This window comes from Pinus tabuliformis, chromosome 4_2 (assembly GCF_031772625.1).
Source record: "Pinus tabuliformis cultivar Carrire ecotype Pingquan chromosome 4_2, CPIR1, whole genome shotgun sequence".
NCBI lineage: Eukaryota > Viridiplantae > Streptophyta > Pinopsida > Pinales > Pinaceae > Pinus > Pinus tabuliformis.
The window spans coordinates 355,203,109-355,215,387 of NC_142304.1; the positions used below are offsets into that span (position 1 = coordinate 355,203,109).

At 40.2% G+C, this 12,279-nt stretch overlaps 1 pseudogene; it reads left to right on the top strand.

Moving 5' to 3' along the window:
* The first annotated feature begins 5,150 nt into the window (after positions 1–5,150).
* The window catches only part of LOC149169382 (uncharacterized), a 29,129-nt pseudogene continuing 22,000 nt past the window's right edge, over positions 5,151–12,279 (top strand).

Consider the following 12,279-nt stretch of genomic DNA (forward strand, 5'->3'; position numbering starts at 1 on the left):
AGACCAATGAGAGTACGCTGGAAAAGACGTAAGCGGATCAAATCATCCGAGATGGAATTAGAGGCACACCAGAGGTGGTAAGTCATCACATGATCCGATGGGTCCTCTCTAGACTTACCTTCGAACTTGGGTATGTCATTGGGCAAATTATTTGGCATTGGCGGCCAAAACGGAAGATAATTTATTGGATCGTTCGTTAGGCGCGACAAGTCTGGTAAATCCAAAGTTGCGATAAACGGTAACTGCCGATTAGGATCCTTAAAGCTCTGGGTCACGAGACCAGTCCCAGGAGGAGGATATCCAGGATAACTTGGAATAGGCATCGCGTTCGGGATATTGTATCCTCCTAGAAAACCAGGATTAATCGGACCGTACTGGGGTTGTCGTGGTTGTTGATAAGTGTACCCAGGATACGGTTGATACTGGTAAACTGGCTGCTGGACAGCAGGCCCATATTGGTACTGTCCCTGGTATGGTTGATAAGTGAATTGTGGTTGACTAGTGACAACCGTACTTAAACCAGGTTGTCCTACAGGCATCTGAACCGTAGTTTGAATCGTGGATCCAGACAAGGGTAAAGATGTCTGAGGAGTAGTTACAGAGACAGTAGAAACCGTAGTTGTCGATACTCCAGAAGTAATTGTGGTAGATTGAAAAGATGTTGTGGTAGTTGCAGTAGTCGTTTGAGATGGAGTACTAGGTGCAATAGGCCCAGACTGAGAAACTACCGAAGTTACAGAAGTTTGAACATTAGACTGGACTGGTTGCTGGGGTGAACCAGAAACTAAGGGTTGTCCAGTTTGAGATGACAACTGTACACTTGGTTGCAATACCTGTTGAACTTGCGATGGATCCCACACTATGTTCATTCCGGGGTATTGACCCATAACCGGTTGAGGATATTGAGATCCATAACCAGATTGAGGGTAGGATTGATAACTGAAAGGTACATTTCACGTACCTTGAACATAAGATTGACCTTGGGGTGGTTGATAACCTTGAGTGGAGTACTGACCTTGAGGTAGATACCCTTGAGGTAAGTACTGATACTGGGGTTGACCTTGAGGTATAAATTGATACTGAGGTTGACCTTGGGGTACATATTGAGGCTGGGGTTGACCTTGAGGAATGTATTGCACTACGGGTACATACTGTCCTTGAGGTTGCCCTCCAGACGCAATTTGTGTACCTTGAGGTTGCCCCCCAGGCGTTAATTGAGGCTGTCCCCTAGGCGGTAACTGGCCACCTTGAGGTTGAGAACTGGGAATTGAACCTGACATCATGTAAATGTCTCCTACGCCCAACGGTTTATTACCATTGTTTCCAGTTAATAACCCATGTTCAATGGGTTGAGGAGATGCTCCCGCAAAAGTACCAGAAAGTGACTGATACCCAGAGGGAGCAGAAGGACCGCCGTATAAGAAAGATTCAGGAGATTGAGTAAACATGGACGACTGACCAGACATATTTACAGGAGTATAAATACCTCCGGGTGGATAAGGAGTACGAGGTGGAGAAAAACTTGACCCTGAGTTGTCCAAATAATTAGTTAACTAAAGATACCAAGTAGTACTTCTAGGTGGACTGTAAAAAATGGATTCACGCTCCCTTAGATCAATAGTAGGTTGATCTTCAGGGATAGGGACGCCTATTTCTTCTTCTGGATCAAGTTCTTCAATAGCTATCAAACCAGAAGGAAGATTTTCGGTGATTACTCTTTCTACCCTAGGTGAATCAGGAGCACTAGAAGTTGGAGTAACAAGTTCAGATATCTCAGGTTCTTCGCCTATATCACTAGTAGATGAAAAACTACCAGCAAGCTCAGACACTGCAATAGCTTCGGGATTATAACCTGTTTCTAGACTTTGGTAATCTGGATGGACTACCAACGATGACTCTCCTTCTTCAGGTGAACCTACTTTACTGCCACTAGGAGTTACAAGGACTTTCAAACCTTCGTAATGACTCGGGACGTCTTCAGAAGGTTGGCCTCGAAGTCTACGGGACTTCCTCAACAAATCGGCCACGGTTACAATCTCAGGAGACTGGCCCCGAAGTCTACGGGACTATCTCGGTAATTTAGCCACAGTTAAAAAATTTTAACTACTGCACACGCAAACAAAGTAAAATCTCAAAGCAAACCACCTAAAGTCTCTAAAGAACCAAACAAATTCAAATCACACGCCTAAAGAATCTAGGGCGTCAAACCATACAAAAACAGTAGCCTACCGGATCGAAAACACTAGTTGGTGATGAAGCCCAACATCGTCGAATTCAATACAGAAGTGGCGGGTGGAACAGTTACCCCGGCAACCTGCTTAATGAATAGACCGGCACAAGTTCCTCCACTTTAACCCTCTCGAGTGAAGTGAACCCCCCGGAAAATCCAAGTGAGTCTAGCCGACGTCTGCTCCAGGTACAGTGGGATCTTCCCTCCACCGTCACCTTGGGTAGAATCCTAAAGATAATGGTCACTAAGGTCATCAACAGCAACAAATACACCTGGGGGAGCAGTCTACGATCCGATAGCACGCAAGGGCAGAGTATCAAGCTAAATCCCCTTGCCGACTCCTTGACAATAATCCAAGGTTTACCGACAAGTGACCCCAGGTTCCTCAACAATAATCTGAGGTTTACCGTTTGTAGTACGTGCGTATCTGGCGTCGTTCCCAATGAAGGAGGATTGATCCCCTCACTAGTTCGGACACGATCTCGTGCTTCTCCTTTAAGAGGAGCTTTCCCAGAGCATAAATGAAACAGTTGGATTTATCCTACCACAAGATGAGCTACTTGTTTGGTTTTGCTGTCTTGGAGAGTTAATTACTCTCCTACTCCAAGACACTAGCCTGATCTATATTGGTGTTTCAGAGCCCTAGTAAATAAAAAGTTACTAAGTAAATTTTACTTTAAGCGTTAATTTTTATGGCTTTTGTTTAGGAAAAACGGTAGTGGAGATGAAACTGATGGTGTGTAGACTCGACTCAAATCCACTAAAAAGATGCACCTAGGATGATTTGAACTATTTTTCTTTTTCAATGAATTCCCTAGCTAAGAGAGTTGGAGAATGCAAAATTGATATAAAGACAACTTTCTTGGCAATGAAAATCAAAGAAACAATCTCTTTATCTTTTCCAAAGCATACAACACATGACCACTAATTATTTCACGAAAATTCCTTTCTCTTTTCAAAGACTTCAAACGCTACTAAAACAAACTTTTCTTCAAAAGAGATTTTTGTATTTTTTCCTATATTAACAAAGCATGTAAAACTACTTAACAAAAATCAAGTTTAAAAAAAAATCTATGACAATCAAATCAATTTCACCTAAAAGCAAATCTAAGAGAAATTTACCTAAAAGCAAACCTAATGAGGCAAAAGCCTACAAAGTATAATTCCAGGATGTTTTACTCAGTTACAATTCAACTAAGGACTCGTTCATGCAGAATCATAAACCAGTCAAAAACAAAAATCAAAATCTTTTGTTCTTTTTCTTAAGAATTAAATTCACAGCTTTAACCAACAAGATTTCTCAAAATTCTGCAAAGAGACAACACAAAGGTAGGTTTCTCACAAAGGTGGATTTTATGAAAGGTCCGACTCCTAAGAAGACTGAAAAGACCAGGGATATCCAAGGTTTTACAACTTCTAAAGCCAAAGTCACTACAGGACCAATGCAAAAATCAAACCCTAGGGCTAGAACTTCTATGAATTTCACTAAAACCCTTGATACTAATGAAACAAGCTTAGATGAAGACTTCTGACAGGTAACCAGTGGATCTGGGCAGCAAAAAACAAATTATAAACAAAATCTAAGAGGCAAAAAGGAAAAAATTTAATTTTCTCAACTTTTGACAGGGTACGCAGGCAGCCTGTTTGCACAGGTGCGTGTACGCTCTGTGTACAAAGATGTAGTGCGTACAAGTACGCACTATGCTTAATGGAGAGGGTGCGTACTGCTAAAAAAACCAAGAAAAATAAAATCTAACTTAACCTAAGCTATTCCACCCAAATTCACAGTCAATCAGTCAAAAACCAGAAAGAAATCGACTTTTCTCAAATCAAAGTATCAATCAAAAGAGAAATCAATCAAATCCATGGATTCCCCGGTGGAGTCACCATTTTGTCATGCGGAAAGAGTCAATTTTGCGGACAAAACCGACCTCCCTAGAAGCTAAGGCTTTCTAGTGACAAACAAGACAATTAAGCACTATTTTTCCCTAAATATGCATTTAGAATACAAGTAATCAGGTGTTTAAAACATACCTTTAGTCCCACGTTGTTTGTAGCAGTCCATCCTCTCCGATCCGAATGAGCTCCTCCTTCTCTTTGAAACCTGCATTCACTAACAAGCAAACGATTACATAGCACCTGAATAACTCATAAAATAAAACATATTGATCATAAAGACCAAGGAGTATATGAAACAAATTATATATAACAACTTGTTGAGAAAAATGAACTTAATTGTATTAAGTGGAAACAAAAGAAACCATTACAACCAGTGCCTTGGTGTTATGCAGGTCCCTCCCAGGGTCCAGCAAGAGTTCTCCTTTACTTTGATCAACTCACCCACTTCCAAATGAAGCTAAGAAAGGATGGGAATCTCTCCTCTCAAGCTCTATAAGGGAGTCCTAATTTCAGCAGCATCTACCCTTAGGAATGTTCAGCTTTCAACCTCCCCTCCCTCTGGCCCAATGCCTATATTTATAATGCTTTGGAGGAAGTTAATCAGGTCCACCATCAATGGGATAAGCCCCTCTTTGAATGGGATAGCTCCCCTCTTGATGGGATAAGCTCCTCTTTCATAGGGATACATGAACCATCTGGAGGCGCTCAATACACGTCAAACCATCTTCTAGAATGCTCTAGATTTAACCACAAGTAACTTTTTTGAAGTAAAACTCGCGCCTTTTGACCTTTACAGGAGTATGCACTCACCCCTTTACAGACAGAGCGTACAAGTACGCAGGTATTGTGAACTTGGGGTGCGTACACGCAGGTAAGGTTAAGAGAAACTGCGTAACCAGAGTTAATTGACTTTTTAAGGACTTTCTCTCTTTCTTGGAGTTTGACATGAGGAGCAAAGGTATAAGACTTGCCAAGGAGGATAGTATGACAGTTAATGGAGCCATACTAACTGCAGATAGTCATGGTGACAAATTTTAGTGTAACACCGACCAAAAACTATTCCACCCGGCTTCAATATGAACTGGTAACCTTAGTTTCCTTCCCTAGGGACCACATAGGTGACTATGGGGGTGAATACCTGTGGTACCTGAGGCAAATGTTGTATCGCTCTCATTAGTAATTTTGGAGGGTGCCCTTGCGAAGCTCGGGTACTTGGACTAGAAAAGGCTTATGTCTAGGGGTCATCGTAATTGTTTAAGTTACCTTCGCTGGTAGGCTTGGGCCGTAATTATCCCAAACTATCTTCGAAAGGTGCCTTACTTCACTCTCTTGTATTTTTGTGTTAGGTCCTCATCACCTGGAGTGGAAATACTTGGAAGTTGATTGATTGGTTGCATCTTTAGGGAATTTATAGTGGAGTGCTCTTTTCTCTTTGTATTTAGTTGGCTTTAGGTGGATTTTTCATGTCACTTTTGGACCTTAGATTCTGAGTGACCAAACATCCACTCCATCGGTATTGAAAGGCTTCTGATATTTCTTTTGAAAAATTTGGACTTGCCTCCTTAAGGGCAAAGGTTTGATTGTGCATCTCTCTTCCTTGGAAAGTCATGTGTACATTCCGTAAGGGAAGGATCTGCGTATAAGTTGGGTATGGCCAATATTCCAGTGGAAGCCAACCAAGGGACCCTTCCAAAAGGGGATCCTTGTGTTTTTCATTCTTTCGGAAACGTTGGTACCCCCTTGATGGCCACCTTGAATATTCCTGGATTGAAGTTTGGACTACCAGTTTGGATGTGGTCCACTTTGAATATTTTGAATGCTCTTGAAACTTCTCATATGAATGATTTATTTAAAGGGAATCAAATGGATGTTAATTATTCATCTTCTTCAAAAGAGAAATCTAATATTCCTCTTTATCCTCCCTCCTATAATAACAAATATAAAAAGAAGAGAAAGAGGAAGAAGAAGAAGAAGAATAGTTATATCCATGAATCATCACCAACCCCTGCAAGTCATGTTGGAGATGATCTTTCAGTCGTTGCAAGTCACCCTGGGGGCATAAGTCTAGTCACTGCAAGTCATACTAGCAATGGGTCACCTACCTCTGTGAGTCATATTTCATTGACTCACCTGCTTCTGTGAGTAGGATAGGGGGCACAAGTCCTATCTCTCTTAGCAGAGAGTCACTAACATCTGCAAGTCATGTTGGGGACTCTCCACCAACCACTGCTAGTCATGTTGGCATAATGGATGTTGATCAGAAACCTAGGCATAGAAGATTTAAACCTAAATTCCCTTGTAACATATGTAAGGAAGACCATCTTACTCATTTGTGCACTGGTATTCCAGTTGTACAAAGGATATGGTCTGAGTTTGAAGGTTCTTCTACTCCTAAATCTGTTATGGTTTCTCAACAGTCTAATCAACCATTGGTTGATGACATGGTTGAGCCAGTGCAATCTCTGGTTGATTGCACTCCTCTTACTGAAAAAAAGACAAAAAAATAATATATTCCAAAAAGAGTGGGAACAAGACTTTACTTCCATAATTGATGGCAACAAAGGGAAGAAGTGAAAATTGGAGCATTCAAACACTCCTAAAATCACAGAAGAAGTTTTTGCCAAGTTGTTGGGTCGTTTAACTAAAGAGAAACTTTTCAATATTCTCTTGATTAAGGAAGAAAAATTACGGATCTGGATTTGACTTTAAAGAAGGTCTTTGTTAGAGGGATTGGGTATGAAAACTACATTAGATTCATTCAAAACAGTCTTTGCTGAGCATGGAGAAATTATAGATGCAGTTACAGGCACTTAAAAGACCACTGGTAAGAACAATGGATATGGATTTATCACATATAAGCATGTTCATTGTGCCCTGAGTGCGTTGGAAGAACCCAACAAGAGGATTGATGGTAGAAAAAGATAGCTCACAAGGGCATGAAGCAAAAGACACTTACATCTTTCACAATCTTCAGCACAACCACAAATGCTAGTAGTCCAAGGATCATTTGAAGGTGGCTCATAGTTTTGAGAAAGAGGCTGACCACACTCCTGACATGTATGTATAGCCAATTGGTTGAAAACAAAAGCATTATATTGAATTTTAGAACATTGCAACATCAACAAAAATAATGAACCAATAGAAATATCCTAAAATCTTAAAATGTCATCTAATATTAGAAAGTTGAAACACAGTGATGAAATATTGAATCCAAAGGATTTGAATCCCAACCAAATGAGAGCGTACTAGCCATATACACTATAGCCAGGGCTTTTGATCGAACGGTCTCCTGTGGGTCGACGGAAGTTTGCATATTGATGCTTAATTTATATGGAACAGGTTAGATATTTAATTTCTATGCTCCGGTTAGTTTTTTTTTTTAAAGCTTGATGGAAGAAGTTAGCATATTGATGTATTGCGATGTTTATGGATATGATTATGTGTGAAGCTCAATCAAGTTTAGACATTCCTCTATTTTATATATTATACAATTATGTTTTTTTTTAAGTTAGATGGAAGAAGAGTGATTGTGATGTATTGTAATGCTTATTTGTTAATACTGTCTGCAAAATTCAATTAAATTTGGGCACTATGTACTGTAATGGTTGGATGGCTTCTAGATGGGTGCATGTATAGGCAGACAAGTTTAGGTCAAACTTGGTTAGCTAAGTTGGTAATGCATAATGGGTGATACACATATAGAGCAATTGAACTGAGCAAATAAGTGATTCATCTACTTCCCTATCGATGTTGCTACCTTAGCTGCTCAATAAACTGATTTAGTGAAATTGAAACTACTATTTTTTTCTAAGGATCTACGCAAGGAAACCTAAGACAGTCAAAGGGGGCTAGCTACGTGTGGTGAAGTAAAATTATAAGTGCGGACATGAACGAATTCCTCTAGCCCGATAATGCGTCTAGCCACAATAGATACATTCTATGGAAGATTTCCTTAGGTTAGAATCAATCAAGAGGGTCTACCTCTTGGTCACTTATCCTGCTTGATGATGTTCCCGCTTTCTCGCTCAACAATCTATCATTTCCTTCTTCAAGCTCCTGAAACAAGTAAACAACAACAACACATAAACATAATAATAGACAAATTGCAATTCGACCTACTTAATGAGTCAAGAAGCTTCAAGACACGAATATGTAATATCACAAAACATGTAGGAAATCAATTGATAGTTGCATATATTAATATCAAAGAGATATTACAACCATTCATCTTGACGTCGCAGTCTTCCTCTGACAAGACCAGTTTCCCACACACTTATGCTAGCATTCCATGATGGCTTCAAACAACAATAGTTTAAAGGCTCTTCCCTTTAGACTTAACTCCAAACAAAACACACTTCTCCCTCAGACAACTAGATGGCTACAACTAGTAATAGCTTTCTTATCTAATCAAAGTAGTATACTCACACTTATCCAACACTCTAACTAGCTTGTGCTTGGGAAGAAGGGAGGTCTATATAGGAAATATGTATGGGATATGGATTCTCTTCTCATGGGAGAAGGACTTATACATTGAGGTACTTCCATAATTATAGGGGAAAGGATCTTAAACTGTCATCCTCGACCCCATCTGACCAAACCATTTACCAAACTTCTGTTACGAAGCTTCTAGAGCTGGAAGCTTCGGCTCTAGTTTAAAAAACTTTACATAATAGGACTGACACGACTGAAACACAACTAAATTGCATCGATCGGTGTAGGGGATAGTGCTAATATTTGCACATCAGCACGGGGGAGACAAAGGTCATTAGCGCCGACCTTGTAAATTGGGCAAAACAAAAGTTTCAGGGCAAATGGTGCAAAAGGGAAATGATATGCTCATGAAGAGGGACATAATGGGAGTTTCTTCATGAAGGAAAAACATGCAGGGTTGACTGTAGAGGTCCTCTAGGATCAAGGAATGGGGAGTATAGGGATAGTGACAAAATGTTGTGTAAAACATGCCCCCTAAAGCGTGAAGGCCGAACTAGAGTGAGGGGTGAAATGCTTTACAAATCAGTGCAGGAAACCATTCTGTCATCAGAAATCTATAAGAAAGTATAGATACATATACATAAACTAATATCTTTATCAAATGATACATGAATCGTGGCATGGATGCAACCATCTAGAGAATGATCATGTAAATGGATCCCAGTATGGGCGTAGCCATCCATCAAATGGGATCATAATGAAACCAAGGTATGGTCGCAACCATCCAATAATGAGAAGGATCACATATGATAACTCATGGTTTGGTCGCAGCTAGTCATCTGAAAGAGACATGCATATCATCATAAACGATGTCACACCACTTCGCAACCTGGACTTGTGTGATCTGAGTTCAGGGTCTTGCGCTCCAACACAACCCGATCAAAGTACAAATCCTAGCATGCGAATAGATGTGTTGACATCGAACATGATAGAAAGTCACTTGATTACCAGTCAATGATGTAAATTGTTAACAAGCGTGACAGAAACCACCAATAATGACAATCACCCTCAAGGTACTGTTAGAAAAATTCACAGAATGTGAATACAGGAACTGAAGTTGAACACCTGTGAAATCACTCTATCGAAAGACAATGATGTGAACTTGTCGTCGAGTGCGAAGAACTTTCCATTAGGGCATGCAAGATCTAAGGTACTGGAAGGGAGTCTCTCAGTCAAATTCCTGGATAATGAGTTGAAGTCGACAGAAACTAACCATGTTGAAGGAGGGCCATAATGAATCACACATCATCGATGGGAGACAAGAGGATGCAAAATGATTTTGGATGATACAGAGAATTAGAGGTAAGTGTAACTAGAGAACGACAACTCTTGAACATATCGGCGACATAACCAAAAGTTTTGCAGCTTTTGGATCGATGGGATCGGTGGTCATGATGACGTGTCAGAGATCAAATGGAAGTAAAAAATGAACAAACCAAACCCAGGAAAGTCAATGATACAAAGGAGGATGTCCTAACCCGACATGAAGCAAAGAGTGTCATGTTCAAGAGTAAGCTACCGACATGACTGATAGATTTCCAAATTTCCCCCCCTCCATTTCTAGCGAGTACCCCAATTATTTTTTAATCGCAAGATTGAAGGGGATAACATATGCTTGCACTATAAATTCATCCTTTGGACAAATCTGACCTAGTATGTTTAACGAACCCTAGGAAGGATAAGCTCGTGTTCGTCATGGTGACGAATCCGATGTTGTTTAATAGTTTAATGAGTCCAACAAAGGTGTAACTCTGTGTCTTTTTCATGTCTAGAGATTTTGAAAAAGAAACATAAAATAAAACTTCTTATGGTCCCTTTTCGTACATTTGTGTCTCTCGAGCCTGGAAAGGTAGAAAACAATACTTGAGAGAACCACTTGACCATTTCAATCAAGGAGTACCTTTTTCATAAATAGTGCATTGCAGCCTGAAAAAGGGGTAAACTTATACTGGGCGCATGATGTTTCACATTCTTTAACGAGTTCGAAACGAAAAGGGCTCGGCCATCTTTTTGCTTTTAAAGGGTCAAAAAAGAACTGAAAGCGGGCCCCCCATTTTTATTCTCTTTAACGAGTTAAGAAGGGAAAAATACTCGGCAATCTTTTCATATGAGTTCAACGAGTCGAGAAAAGAGTTGAAATGTGACTCATCACCATCGTCAAACATCCATCACTTGTCACTACATAAGCAAGGAAAAGTGTATTATTGAGTCCTTGAGGAAAAATAGGTCAAAAATATTTACAAAACCTGATATTTTCATGAAAAATGAATAAAAAGGGGGAAAAATTAAATATAATTTTACCATTTACCATTTCACCTTTGTAGTGAAGACTTTTTACCCACTTTTGCCCTAGTTTTTATGGAGCAGATTACGGGAGATCCGAGAAGTCAATTGATGAGCCGTCAGTTCTAGGTAACAGCCGAAGCCCTAAGCTCCATTTTCTTGCCATTCATTTCTATTTTTATCCATTTTTTTAGGATTTTTACGGAGGTTTTTGAGAAACAATTTCGCCCTCTGTCGGTGCGATTTCTGGGCACAGGATCACGCCAGCTGAGGATTATTTTCATAACAATCTACACCGATCGGTGTGACTGTTTCTAAAACAGGAGCATCGACATCGTGGATAGGGAAAAATCCTCTTTTCTCAAAAACTAACTGTTAAAACTTGAATTTTATGTGCCAAAATTGACGATTGACTCAAATAAATGGCTTTTGAATGAGAGAAATTGCCGAAAATGGTGGATTTGAAGGAAAGAGAACACGAAGATGTTGACACCTAGGAATTGAATGATCCGAATTTCTTGGAGGATTTGAGGGCTTGCAGGCTCCCCAAATTCTTCCTTACACCAGGGATGCGGACCCAACCCGAGTTGCTTCGATACTTGATAAGCCTTTGGGAAATCAATCGCGAGATTTTTTTCATTGGGGACTAGGAGCTGGAGTTGAAATCTTCAGATATCTACTTAATCACTGGACTGTCTCATAGAGGTGAGCCAGTGAACTTGTATGGGTCATGTCCGGTCGAGGCAGTCATATCTTCCCTGCTTGTCGAACATTTTCCTGAGGCCCTGAAATTGAAGAGTGGGAAGATATAAATTTCCAGTGTGCGGTATTTGACACTGAGGGTGCTTCTGTTGACTATGAACAGAGTGGCGGGGTCCTAGGTGGAACATGAGACTAACAAGTCGAAGTTCCTTTATGTTGTTGACTACACATCTCCTACAATATTCAACTGGGTAGAGGCCATGAAGATGAATATTAAGTGGCAGTTGTCCAAGGCCAAGGCGGGTAATCTAAAGCAATTTGGCTTCGGATTAGTATTTGTGACTTTCTTCTTGGAATGAGTTCCATTGTTCCAGTATCAGTTGACTGAGGTTGATCCTCCTTCGCCACGCAATCCACAGATGGCCCGCTGGAGTCATTTGATGCCCAGGATCACTGGGGGTCAGCGTATGTCATACTAACCGACATTCTTCTCATGGCTACAACGATAGAAGATTGTCATGGAGGACTAGCCATATAGTGGCACTCATTTCCATGGAGACCCAGATATGCCCTTACTAGATGGAGAGGACTTCGATGACGAAGATTCAAATCAAATTTTTGATTTTGATTTTTTTTAATTGTTTTTGATATATGCATGCTTATAACATTTCTCT